Raw genomic sequence first — 11,835 nt, 5'->3', positions numbered from 1 at the left:
TTGCCATCCATATGAAAATTCAAATTTTGAAACCATTTTACACATACACAAAACAAACTAATCATTTTCTAAATGATCATGGTTTAAAGCTATTGCAGCATAAGATATTAGGGAAGTTCTTGAAAGCAGGGTGATTAAACATGTCAAATATATGTAAAAAAAAAATATATAAAAATTCTACCTCGATTTGATCCCCATCCCCCCACCCCCCGGGCAAAATGAAAATTCCGAAAACCTTACTGCACATCTACATGACACCACCAACCATCTCTTAAAATATGATAAGGCTGCTGAGTGAAATGTAGAAGGAGTTCAGGGAAGAAGGGGCTTTTTGTATAAAAAAAACATCATTTTTCGACCCCCATTTGATCCCCCGGGGCAAAATCAAAATTCCGAAACCTTACTGCACATCTACATGACACCACCAACCATCTCTCAAAAGATGATTAGGCTGCTGAGTAAAATATAGAAGGAGTTCAGAGAAGAAGGGGCTTTTTGTATAAAAAACGTCATTTTTCGACCCCCATTTGATCCCCTGGGGCAAAATCAAAATTCCGAAACCTTACTGCACAACTACATGACACCACCAACCATCTCTCAAAAGATGATTAGGCTGCTGAGTAAAATGTAGAAGGAGTTCAGGGAAGAAGGGGCTTTTTGTATAAAAAACATCATTTTTCGACCCCCATTTGATCCCCTGGGGCAAAATCAAAATTCCGAAACCTTACTGCACATCTACATGACACCACCAACCATCTCTCAAAAGATGATTAGGCTGCTGAGTAAAATGTAGAAGGAGTTCAGGGAAGAAGGGGTTTTTTGTATAAAAAACGTCATTTTTCGACCCCCATTTGATCCCCCGGGGCAAAATCAAAATTTCGAAACCTTACTGCACATCTACATGACATCACCAACCATCTCTCAAAAGATGATTAGGCTGCTGAGTAAAATGTAGAAGGAGTTCAGGGAAGAAGGGGCTTTTTGTATAAAAAACAACATTTTTCGACCCCCATTTGATCCCCTGGGGCAAAATCAAAATTCCGAAACCTTACTGCACATCTACATGACACCACCAACCATCTCTCAAAAGATGATTAGGCTGCTGAGTAAAATGTAGAAGGAGTTCAGGGAAGAAGGGGCTTTTTGTATAAAAAACGTCATTTTTCGACCCCCATTTGATCCCCCGGGGCAAAATCAAAATTCCGAAACCTTACTGCACATCTACATGACACCACCAACCATCTCTCAAAAGATGATTAGGCTGCTGAGTAAAATGTAGAAGGAGTTCAGGGAAGAAGGGGCTTTTTGTATAAAAAACGTCATTTTTCGACCCCCATTTGATACCCTGGGGCAAAATCAAAATTCCGAAACCTTACTGCACATCTACATGACACCCCCAACCATCTCCCAAAGGATGATTAAGCTACTGTGAAAAATGTAGGAGAAGTTCAGGGAAGAAGGGGCTTTTTGTATAAAAAACGTCATTTTTAGACCCCCATTTGATCCCCCGGGGCAAAATCAAAATTCCGAAACCTTACTGCACATCTACATGACACCCCCAACCATCTCCCAAAGTATGATTAAGCTACTGTGAAAAATGTAGGAGAAGTTCAGGGAAGAAGGGGCTTTTTGTATAAAAAACGTCATTTTTCGACCCCCATTTGATCCCCCGGGGCAAAATCAAAATTCCGAAACCTTACTGCACATCTACATGACACCCCCAACCATCTCCCAAAGGATGATTAAGCTACTGTCAAAAATGTAGGAGGAGTTCTGGGAAGAAAAGTGTGACAGACGGACGGACGGACGGACGGACGGACGGACGGACGGACATGAGTAACAACAATATACCCGAACTTTCTTTCGAAAGTGCGGGTATAATCAAATGACAAATTGAATCAGTAATTGCTATATATATGTAGAAGCTAGAATTTTTCGTAATAAGGACTTTAAAGCAATAGCTGTTATCTGAATTTTTACAATGGTCCATTTTCATTTATGTACAATCATTGTTCAGTAATGACTTGTCATTAAGGCTGATTTCTGACTAATGAATCTAAGCATTAATGAGTGGAAACAAAAACCATTCATTTTCTTTCTTGACGAGTGTGCGTGTATATTGACAATTTATTTTTTATAAAATAGTAATACTCCAATAAAATGACAAATGTTGATTTGGACAAATACTGACCTTAAAAGTTTGTGCTGTTAGACCTTGACAGCTTTTCTGGTCATACATTTTCCTTCGTCCCTCCGTCTGTATTTATTTACATAGACTATAGTCTTAACTCTACAACTTTCTGAATTGTTATGCAACATACAGTTAATGTCACGTCATAGAATCATAGAAATATGACGTTACCGTTTTCCCGCAAGCCTAGTACAAGTTTCTCTGAAGTTTAGCGTAAATAATATCATATAATATTTTGATGACAAAATAAATTTTCTTATTTTATGAGATTTAAGGAAGTATAAAAAAGAAAAATTTGGCAATAAACTGAAGATTAAATCATCTTTTTAAATTGCGTGAAAATGCATGATTGCGGGGAAACGGTATATGCGTGATTTTGCGTTAGAAATAGGAAATGGTGCAGGGGCGTAGCTTCCATTGTGGCAATGAGGCAACTGCCTCACTAGATTTTTCAGCAACATCCCTTTCTCGTAATTTAATACATCACATAAAATGATTTAGTTTTATTTGTTTTATTTTTTTAAAACGTAACTGTTTTTATTTATAATTTAAACAAATCAAGAAATATTGTACTTTCATATCAGTATGTTCAGGGTCAAAATTCATGAGATCGGGTTCTAGTTCTAAAACACAGGCACTTGTTTCTGTAATAAAAATTTTAAAGTATAATAAATTATTATACTATGGGTCAAAACCTTATAAAATTATATTACAAAAACAAGTGCCTCTGTTATAAAACGTAAAAGTAATTTTTGTGGTAAAACATTAAAATAAACATGGGCAAAAAGGGGGACAGACGAAGTTGACATCCTTTCTAAGGAAAGGAAAAAATGAAAGTCTAGAAATTATAATGGACGTCATATATTTCACAAACCCTGTAAACTAGTGAATAATTCTATTACTAGTATCTTTCCAAATGATGCAAAAATTCAATATTTAGATATTTTTAAAAATGTGTTAGAAGTTCGAAAAAAAGCATTTTTTAAAACTTAAAATACTTTTAAATTCAGTAAGTACATGCAGTGTCATATGAACTGATGAATGCTAAAGTCATAAAACGGGGGGGGGGGGGGGCGAAATTTCTGCCCAGGAAAGTATTATTTTTACATTCTAAAACCCAAAATTTCATTTTCCGTCGGGGGGCTTTGCCCCCCTGAACCCCCCACCAGGGCTCCACCCGTGACCTGCTGGGGGCCTTAGGCAGCCCCCAGACCCCCAGCCACAATAGTTTTGCCTCACTAGAAATTTTAAAGTACAGGTCTCTGTAAGAATCAGACAATAGGTGAATCATGAAGGTTCTCAGAATTCGATGATTTTACACACATAGGTTTCTCTTACCCTATGAACCACGTATGTAAAATGAAAATTATTTTGGGTCCTGGTTACTATGGAAACATGGCCACAGAAATTTTCCCTAGCAACCGGTCAATTTTCCATGTTTATGGACAAATATATCACTAAATTTAGAGGCTTGAAATTGAATGTGAATATTACCAGAGGGGTTCTTAAATAATGTTATCATAGAGATAAACATTTCAAGTGATAAAACCATGTAATACATACAATTTTAATTTTAAGATATTTCTTTTACGGGCAATGGAAGATATGCATGTTTTCATTGTTTTGCATTTTTTGCTGATTCAGCATTTTTGTTAATTTGGGCATTTTTCAAGGCCATATATCTCAAACTTCTTGCACAATACAAGAGTATGGTATATTTTACATAAAGGCAGAGGAATATCCTTTTTGGAATTTAAATTCAAAAACGTGTGTTTTTTAATATTTACAATCGGTTGCCTAGCAACAAAAATGGATGTTTTGATTAAGAGAAAGAGACAAATTGTCAAATATGCAAGTTATTTATGGAATTAAATCTTATCGGTGGAAACCAAAATCAATTTTTAAAGTAAAAACATATTTCTGAGACTTCTTCATGAATCCAGGAATATTTTGCATAAACTAATCGCCATAGCAACAGTTTAATCGGGGAGGGGGGGGGGGTAAAATTTGTACAGTCATGGGTTAATGTATAAACTGAACGAACTACCGGTATAACTGACCTTGAACCTTCCACTAAGAAAATTTGTTTTTACAAATAAGATATGTTTTACATGCATAAGATATGTTTTACATGCATAGATCTAGAGAGAGGGGTTCGGACCACCCCTCTGTAATTTGTAAAGTTATTCAATGCACAAACTTAACCACAAAAAGTTATTTAATGTATAAAATAAATCAACCAAAAACCCCCACCCCCCTCCCCAACCAAAAATGTGGATTCACGTGTTAAGTTGGTATTAAAAAAATGTCATAGGCATGAATGTATTACGCATAAGAACCCCCCACTCCCCAGCCGAAATATATTTTCACATTTAGGAAAGGACTTTACGTTTTTTTTTTCTTGGCAAGAAATTTCTGGGTTGGATTTTTTTTTTACCAGAGTGACCCTCTTGGGAAAAAAAAAATGTCCTATAGATCCGCGCCTTTTTTTAAAATTACAAAAATATCAATGTAAAAATAAAATTCATTCAAATTTGTGTGGCAGTTGGCAGTAAGCAGCTGACAGTTGGCAGTCAGCAGTTGGCAGTAAGCAGTTGGCTGTCGTATATGGCATTCCATAGTAAATGAATGCATCATATGAATATCTTATGAAATATGTAATGAAAGGCTGGTTAGTATGGAATGCCATATACGACAGCCAACTGCTTACTGCCAATTGTCAGCTGCTTACTGCTAACTGCCACACATATTTGAATAAATCTTATTTTTTTATTGATATTTATGTGAATTTTAAAAAAAAAAAAAAAAAAGAACAGGCGCGGATCTAGAACATTTTTTCCAAGAGGGTCACTCATGTTAAAAAAAAAATCCAACATAGAAATTTCTTGACAAAAAAAAACAAACAAAAAAAACGTAAAGTCCTTTCCTTAATGTGAAAATTTATTTCGGCCGGGGAGAGGGCGTTCTAATGCGTCATATCTTCATGTCCATGACATTTTTTTATACCAACCACTAAACACAAATCCGCGTTTTCGGGCGGGGAGGGGGGGGGGGTCTTAGGTCCCTTTTGGTTGATTCATTTAATACATTGAATATTTGAAATTTTTATTTGGTTTAGTTTGTGCATTAAATAACTTTACAAATTTCAGAGGGTGGTCCGGACCTGTCTCTCTATATCTATGCATGTAAAACACATCTTATTTGTAAAAAAAGAAATATAAATGTTTGATCGGCGTTTTCTAAGTGGAGGGTCCAAGGTCAGTTTTAGTTCGTTTAGTTTATACATTAACGCATGACTGTGCAAATTTTAAATGCCCCCACCCCACCCCCAAGATTTTTGCATGTTTTGTTGTCTCCGGGGGTGGGGTTGGGGTGTTACTTCTTTAAAGATTAAAAGCAGAAAATAGTCATTTTATTACCTATTTCAAATAAGAAAACAAAAAATAAACAATGTACTTTATCAATGGCATATATTGAATATTACATAAATTAAAACATAATGGTCATTTAGTCAATATAATTTTACCATGCAGGGTAACCTCTTTGAAAAAATGTCCTGGATCCGCGCCTTTTTTTCTTCTTCTTTTTGAAAATTCATAAAAATATCAATATAAATATAAAATTTATTCAAATATGTGTGGCAGTTGGCAGTAAGCAGTCAGCAGTTGGCTGTCGTATATGGCATTCCATATCTTTATGTGTTTTATTTATTTTTAGATTAAAGGCATGCATAACGTCCAAATTTTAACATCAGACACTTTTACCTTGGTCATAACTTTTGCATATTATAAAATGGCATTTTAGAGAAAAGGGGAAACCGGTAGGGGGAACGCATTGCTTTAGTCCGAAAAATCTGACGTTTTCCTGGCATGTAAAATATCAAAATCGTAAAAAAGCCAGGAAAACGTCAGATTTTTCGGACTAGCATTGCTTATGCAATAATCTCAGAATGTTTTTAACGTTTACCCATGGCAACAACAATGAGCATGTAGCTATCATGAAAACGCCATATGGCATTTTTTAACATGTTTAGAGTGTTATTTTTAATATATTCGATCAATGCATAATATCTCTGCAAGATATATTATTGTTTTCAGCGGCAGCTCACACAAATTGGTCCGACCAAAATAGTTCCATCATGATTAAGTAGATACAACATTATTGTTCATGATAAGAGTGAAGTTGTGTATTTCATACGTTAAAGAAATCAAAAATAACGTCAAAATATTATTAGAAAATCACTTTCCCCCCGAAATGCAAATAAAAAATATCAATATTCCTACGCTCGCTCCCTCCTCAGCCTTTTTTTTTTTTTTTTTTTTTTACATGTTTGATAATAGAGAATATTTAGGTCATTCTTCGATTCATATTTTTTCACCGATGAATTGATAATACTATATCAACAATTGTATTAAGTACATGTTTATAGTCTGTTAATTATCATACAATTTCCTTTTAAGAAAAAAAAATCATATTGTGTGTGTATATTATTAAATGACGGAATTTTCAATCCCTGGCTGGATTCTGCTCACGTGTGTACACTTTGTAAACTGTAGGGGATAAAATGTGTGGCAAAACGAGAACTGGGTCGGACATTCGGGTTCGTGTTGGAGTTCAGCATAGGCTTACCATTTTATATAGAACTTGAATAATGTAAGTAATATCTGCGACGAATACATTAGCATATTTCAGTAATTTTCAAAACAAAAAAGGTTTTCAGTTTAGAATTTTCCGATCCGGTCTTGATTTCCTAACACGGCCATTTTAAACACAAGTTGTTGCAGATGCAAATGTTAGAACAAACTATATATAGTTCAACAGGGATTGTATAATTTTTATTAATCAGAATTCGTATTCATATGATCTAATTAAGAAAAGAAAAGTTTTGTCTGCCATCGTAACTTCTCGGCAAAACAAAACGTGTTCCTCCGAGCTCGCTGGATGCGTTTAACAGCTCCATCGCACGTGTGTAGATCAAGGCTAATGTTGGTCTTGCAGACACAGGTTCATGTAGGCCTATGTGTACCGTTTGTTAGGAGACTGGGTGACCTCACCATATGCTCACGAAATTTACACCAGTTCCATAACTAGGCCCTAGACATTGCAGTTTTTATACGCCCGTCTTAAGACGGGACGTATTATGTTATAGGCTTCATGTCCGTCTGTCTGTCCGTCTGTCCGTCCGTCTGTTAGCTTTTCTCGTGTCCGGCTCATAACTTGAATACTATAAGGCCTAGAGTTATCAAACTTTGTCAGCTGATACATCTTGGGTAGAAGGTGTGTCGCACACAAAAAGTAGGTCGCTCTGACCTATATTTAAAAAGTTATAGCCAAATATGGAAAAATCCTGTCCGGTCCATAACTTGAAAACTATTAGACTTAGAATCATCAAACTTGGCCACTTCATGCATCTTAGGTAGAGGGTGTGTCGCGACCTATTTCAAGGTCACTGTGACCTTTAATTTAAGTGAAATAAAAAAAAAAATGTCTTTTTTTTCTCTTCATTTACACACTCCAAAAAATGTAAAAGTATTGCACTATCCTTATTAGAAAAATGTTAAATCAAGAAAAATACTTAATATTTTTTTTAGCATATACTTGACAGCAATCTATAACAAATGTAATGTATATTAAAGAAATTCCACCACTCCCATGAGTTTAATTATCAAGCACTGGTCAAGAAGAACTTTGATAACAGAAAATTGCATGTCAAATTAGAGAGAGAAATTAATGAGTTTAGTGTGAGGAAGAGCATCAGTGCTATCTATATCCCTTGAGTATTGGGCCAAATGGGTAATCCTGTTGGATTAAAAATAGCTCTTGTTGGCTAGCATAAGTTTTAAAATGAATTTGATGAGAAGTAAATAAAACTAAATTGATTTTGCATAATAAACTGTTTTGATATTACATAATATTATGAACTTTAAAAAACTAATTTTATGGGGGTGGGGTGGAATCAGCATGTCCATATGAATTGCATATTAAAACCTGTCTGCCATTAAATCTAACAAAAAAATCATTGAGGTTTTATATGTTTTAAAAATGCTTTATGGTAGATAGTGCAGATCCAATAATCTCTTGGGAGTAATGAGTAGACAAGCATCCAGTTAAAGATTAATTAATGTGTTCAATGTAGCAAGGCTATATAGCTGTCTCAATTATTTCTTCAGAGCATTATCTTAACTGACAGTGTATCCTTTGGGAATTAGACAGAAGAACTGTTGGTCATTTTATATTTGATGGCCAGCCTTTTATTTTCAAAATTAATTAGGTATAGATTAAGTTGTTAAGCCTAATTTATGGAACGCCATCACTGCCTTATAGCATACAGCTATGCATTTATTATGTCAATTTATCATTACGTGATGTGAACATATCTTTACGTTATGTCATTTTTTATGATATGATGTGAAAATATCATAACATCATGTCAAAGCTGCATTACATGGAGTAAATACATTCTTTTATTATGTCAGCACTTCATAACTTGAAGTAAAAAATCCATTTTGTTAAGTGATTATGTGTTTACATTGTGTTAAAACTTTATTACTTGAAATGAATGTTTCTTTACATCATTTCATTTCTTTAATATGCGAGGTCAAAATTGCATTACGTCAAGCAAATTTTGTTTTTTAATTAAACTTAGCATTACATGAAGTCAAAAATCCATTCCTTTTTGAGAGTGTATATTTCTATTATATCAAAACATTATTACGTGATATGGATTTATCTTTATTATACTTCGGGAGCATCATGATGTTAGGTGAACACATCTTACCTTCATGTCTGTGCTTTATTACGTGGTGTAAAAAGTGTATAACATAATGTGAACATATCTTTATATTATATCAACGCTTTATTACATTATGTCAAAACTCCATTCCGTGATGTGGATATATAATTACGTTATGTCAACCTTTTCTAATGTGATTTAATAACATCTTTATATTGTGTTAACTCTTTATCATGTTGATTCCAAAGTTCATTACCTGATGTAAAAATACATTTTCATTATCTCAAAGCTGTATATCTGGTATATAATGAATGTTGACGACCGTTTTTAATGACTGGTAAGAGGGGGGGGGGGATCCTCATTGATTAGGACGAATTTCAGGCTCATAATATCAGCCCCCCTCTTTTCCCATATATAACTTAACTACAGAAGATGTAATGTGTTTGGAAAGCACAGCCCCATCCCCACTTTTTTAAGTATAGTCCAATACGAGTAATGTAGTATACTTGAAAAAAAAAATTAGGACTGTTTTTTGTTTCGAGTAGAATTTTTTTCTGGCTGACCTCCCAGTGGCGGATTAATTAAAGGGGGGCGCACCCGGCGCGCCCCCATAAAATTGTCATAGTTAACGTAAATCACAGTTTCGTCTACAAAATGTAAATATGTCTACTAGGTAGACCTCATTTTTTACCCTACAAAATCTCTAGAACCAAGGAGCTTCCGGGGGCTTCGCCCCCTGGGTCCCCACCAGGGATTTGCCCTGGACCCACTGGGGGCCTCAAGGCGGCCCCCAGACCCCTTGCCTATTTTTGGCGCCCCCTCTAACTTCAATTCCTGGATCCGCGCCTGCCTCCCCTTTCAAAGAAGATGCTACGTCACTGGAATTAGTAATTTTTCCAACAATTCCAGTGCCAGAATTCTATTACAAAAATCTATATATCAGTCTAAATCAGTTGAATATGCCTTAGCAAGCATGCATGGGCACATATCAGTGGCGGATATGGGAATCTTGAACAAGGAAGGGGGATGGTATATGGTTGGAGAAAAGGGGGGGGGGGGGGAGAGAAGCCCTTAGGCTTTATAGTTTTATAGAAAAAAAGTTTTCAACTTAATTCTACTAATCTTAAGCAATGTCCTACAAAGTAAAACCAATAAATCTATTAATCTTATGTACATTTTGGTCACTAAAGATGGAAGGACGGGATTCCTGCTCCCAACCCCCAACCCACCGTAGCACGTTTGTTATACGGTGTGTTAACACTTTTTAAAATAAAAAGGAGAGTTATGACAATGTTCTTAATAAGATAAGAAGTTTAAGACTTCTATATAAAAAAAAAAACAATTCAATATGAAAATAAAAAAAATGCTGCTCGACTCATAATATTTGATTTATTTAATTCTCAGATTAAAGTAAACCCATTGAAATTAATTCACAGTCGCAGTGTGAAGGCCTTGCGCTGCACGTTTCAAGATTAATATTGTCAATCATTTGTCGCTTTACGTTTTCATTTAAATATGCCATTCCCAAATCGCCGAGAATTTCTTGTACAACTGTTTTTTTCCCGCCATTTTTAGTGCATCCGGAACGCGGAAAATACGTTATGCGCATATAAAGTCCGAGGATACCCGTGTTCGCATAACGTAATAGTGAATCGACATAATGTAGAAGAGTGCACACAGTATAACACGAGCTTTCCACATCTGATCAATATGAAATAGCCTAAGATACACGTATGCTGACAAGAGGCTGAGCATTTTTGACACAATGTAAAGCCACAATGACACAACGTAATAACGATTTGTTAAAAAGTAAGGGCATTGATGACATAATGTAGTAAAAGAATTGACCACATGTGACAATTTTTTGACATCATGTAATGAAATTCTGACATCGTATTATAGCGACTTGATATCAAATTAAGATAAATTCACATCAGGTAATGAACTACTTAGACCAAATAGTAGAGAGTGTACATAATGTAACACTGAGTTGAAATTATATAAATGTATCTTAACACCACGTAAAAATCTTTTGACATAATGTCACAAAGAGCTGATATAATGTAATGAAAGATTGACGCAATATAATTGAAGTGTTAGTAAATGTCATAAAAAAGTTAACATCATGTAAAAGAAAGTTGTCGCAATGTAATAGTAATGTGTGTAAATGTCATAAAGAGTTGACCTAATGTAAAGGAAAGTTGAGATAATGCAATGGTAATATTAATAAATGTCACAAAGAGATGACATAATGTAATGAAAGAATTAGACAATGCAATAGTAGTGTGGGTTAATGTCATAAAGAGTTGATATAATGTAATGGAAGGTGGACACAATGCAACAGTAGTGTGGGTTAATGTCATAAAGAGTTGATATAATGTAATGGAAGGTTGACACAATGCAATAGTAGTATGGGTTAATGTCATAAAGAGTTGATATAATGTAATGGAAGGTTGACACAATGCAGTAGTAGAGTGAGTAAATGTCATAATGAGGTGACATAATGTAATGGAAGGTTGACGCAATGCAATCGCAGTGTTCTGCTATAAGGCAGTGACGGCGTTCCATACTAATTTGATATTGTTTAATATGATAGGCATTTGGCAAGGTCTAACACAGCCAGTATAGAAATCTATGAATGATGCAATATATGTTATAATTAATGCCTACACCACAGGAGATGGATAAACAAATTTTTTTAAGAAGTTGAAAAATCATGGAAATCTAAAATCAAGGTTGACATGATTTTCTTGCACTTTTAATTGTTTAAGATAATTGTAATTTTTTGACGGGCGTATCATGCTGTGGCGTGGCACTTTATTTTTATTAACGTCATTATAAACACTGATAAGCATATTAAATCTAAAAGTCGAATATCTTTGGATATGGGGTAACCCATATCTATTCTTGT

This window comes from Saccostrea cucullata, unplaced genomic scaffold (assembly GCF_032062105.1).
Source record: "Saccostrea cucullata isolate Sc308-1 unplaced genomic scaffold, CSIRO_AGI_Scuc_v1 ctg5885, whole genome shotgun sequence".
Taxonomy (NCBI): Eukaryota; Metazoa; Mollusca; class Bivalvia; order Ostreida; family Ostreidae; genus Saccostrea; species Saccostrea cuccullata.
This window is presented reverse-complemented; position numbering follows the sequence as displayed.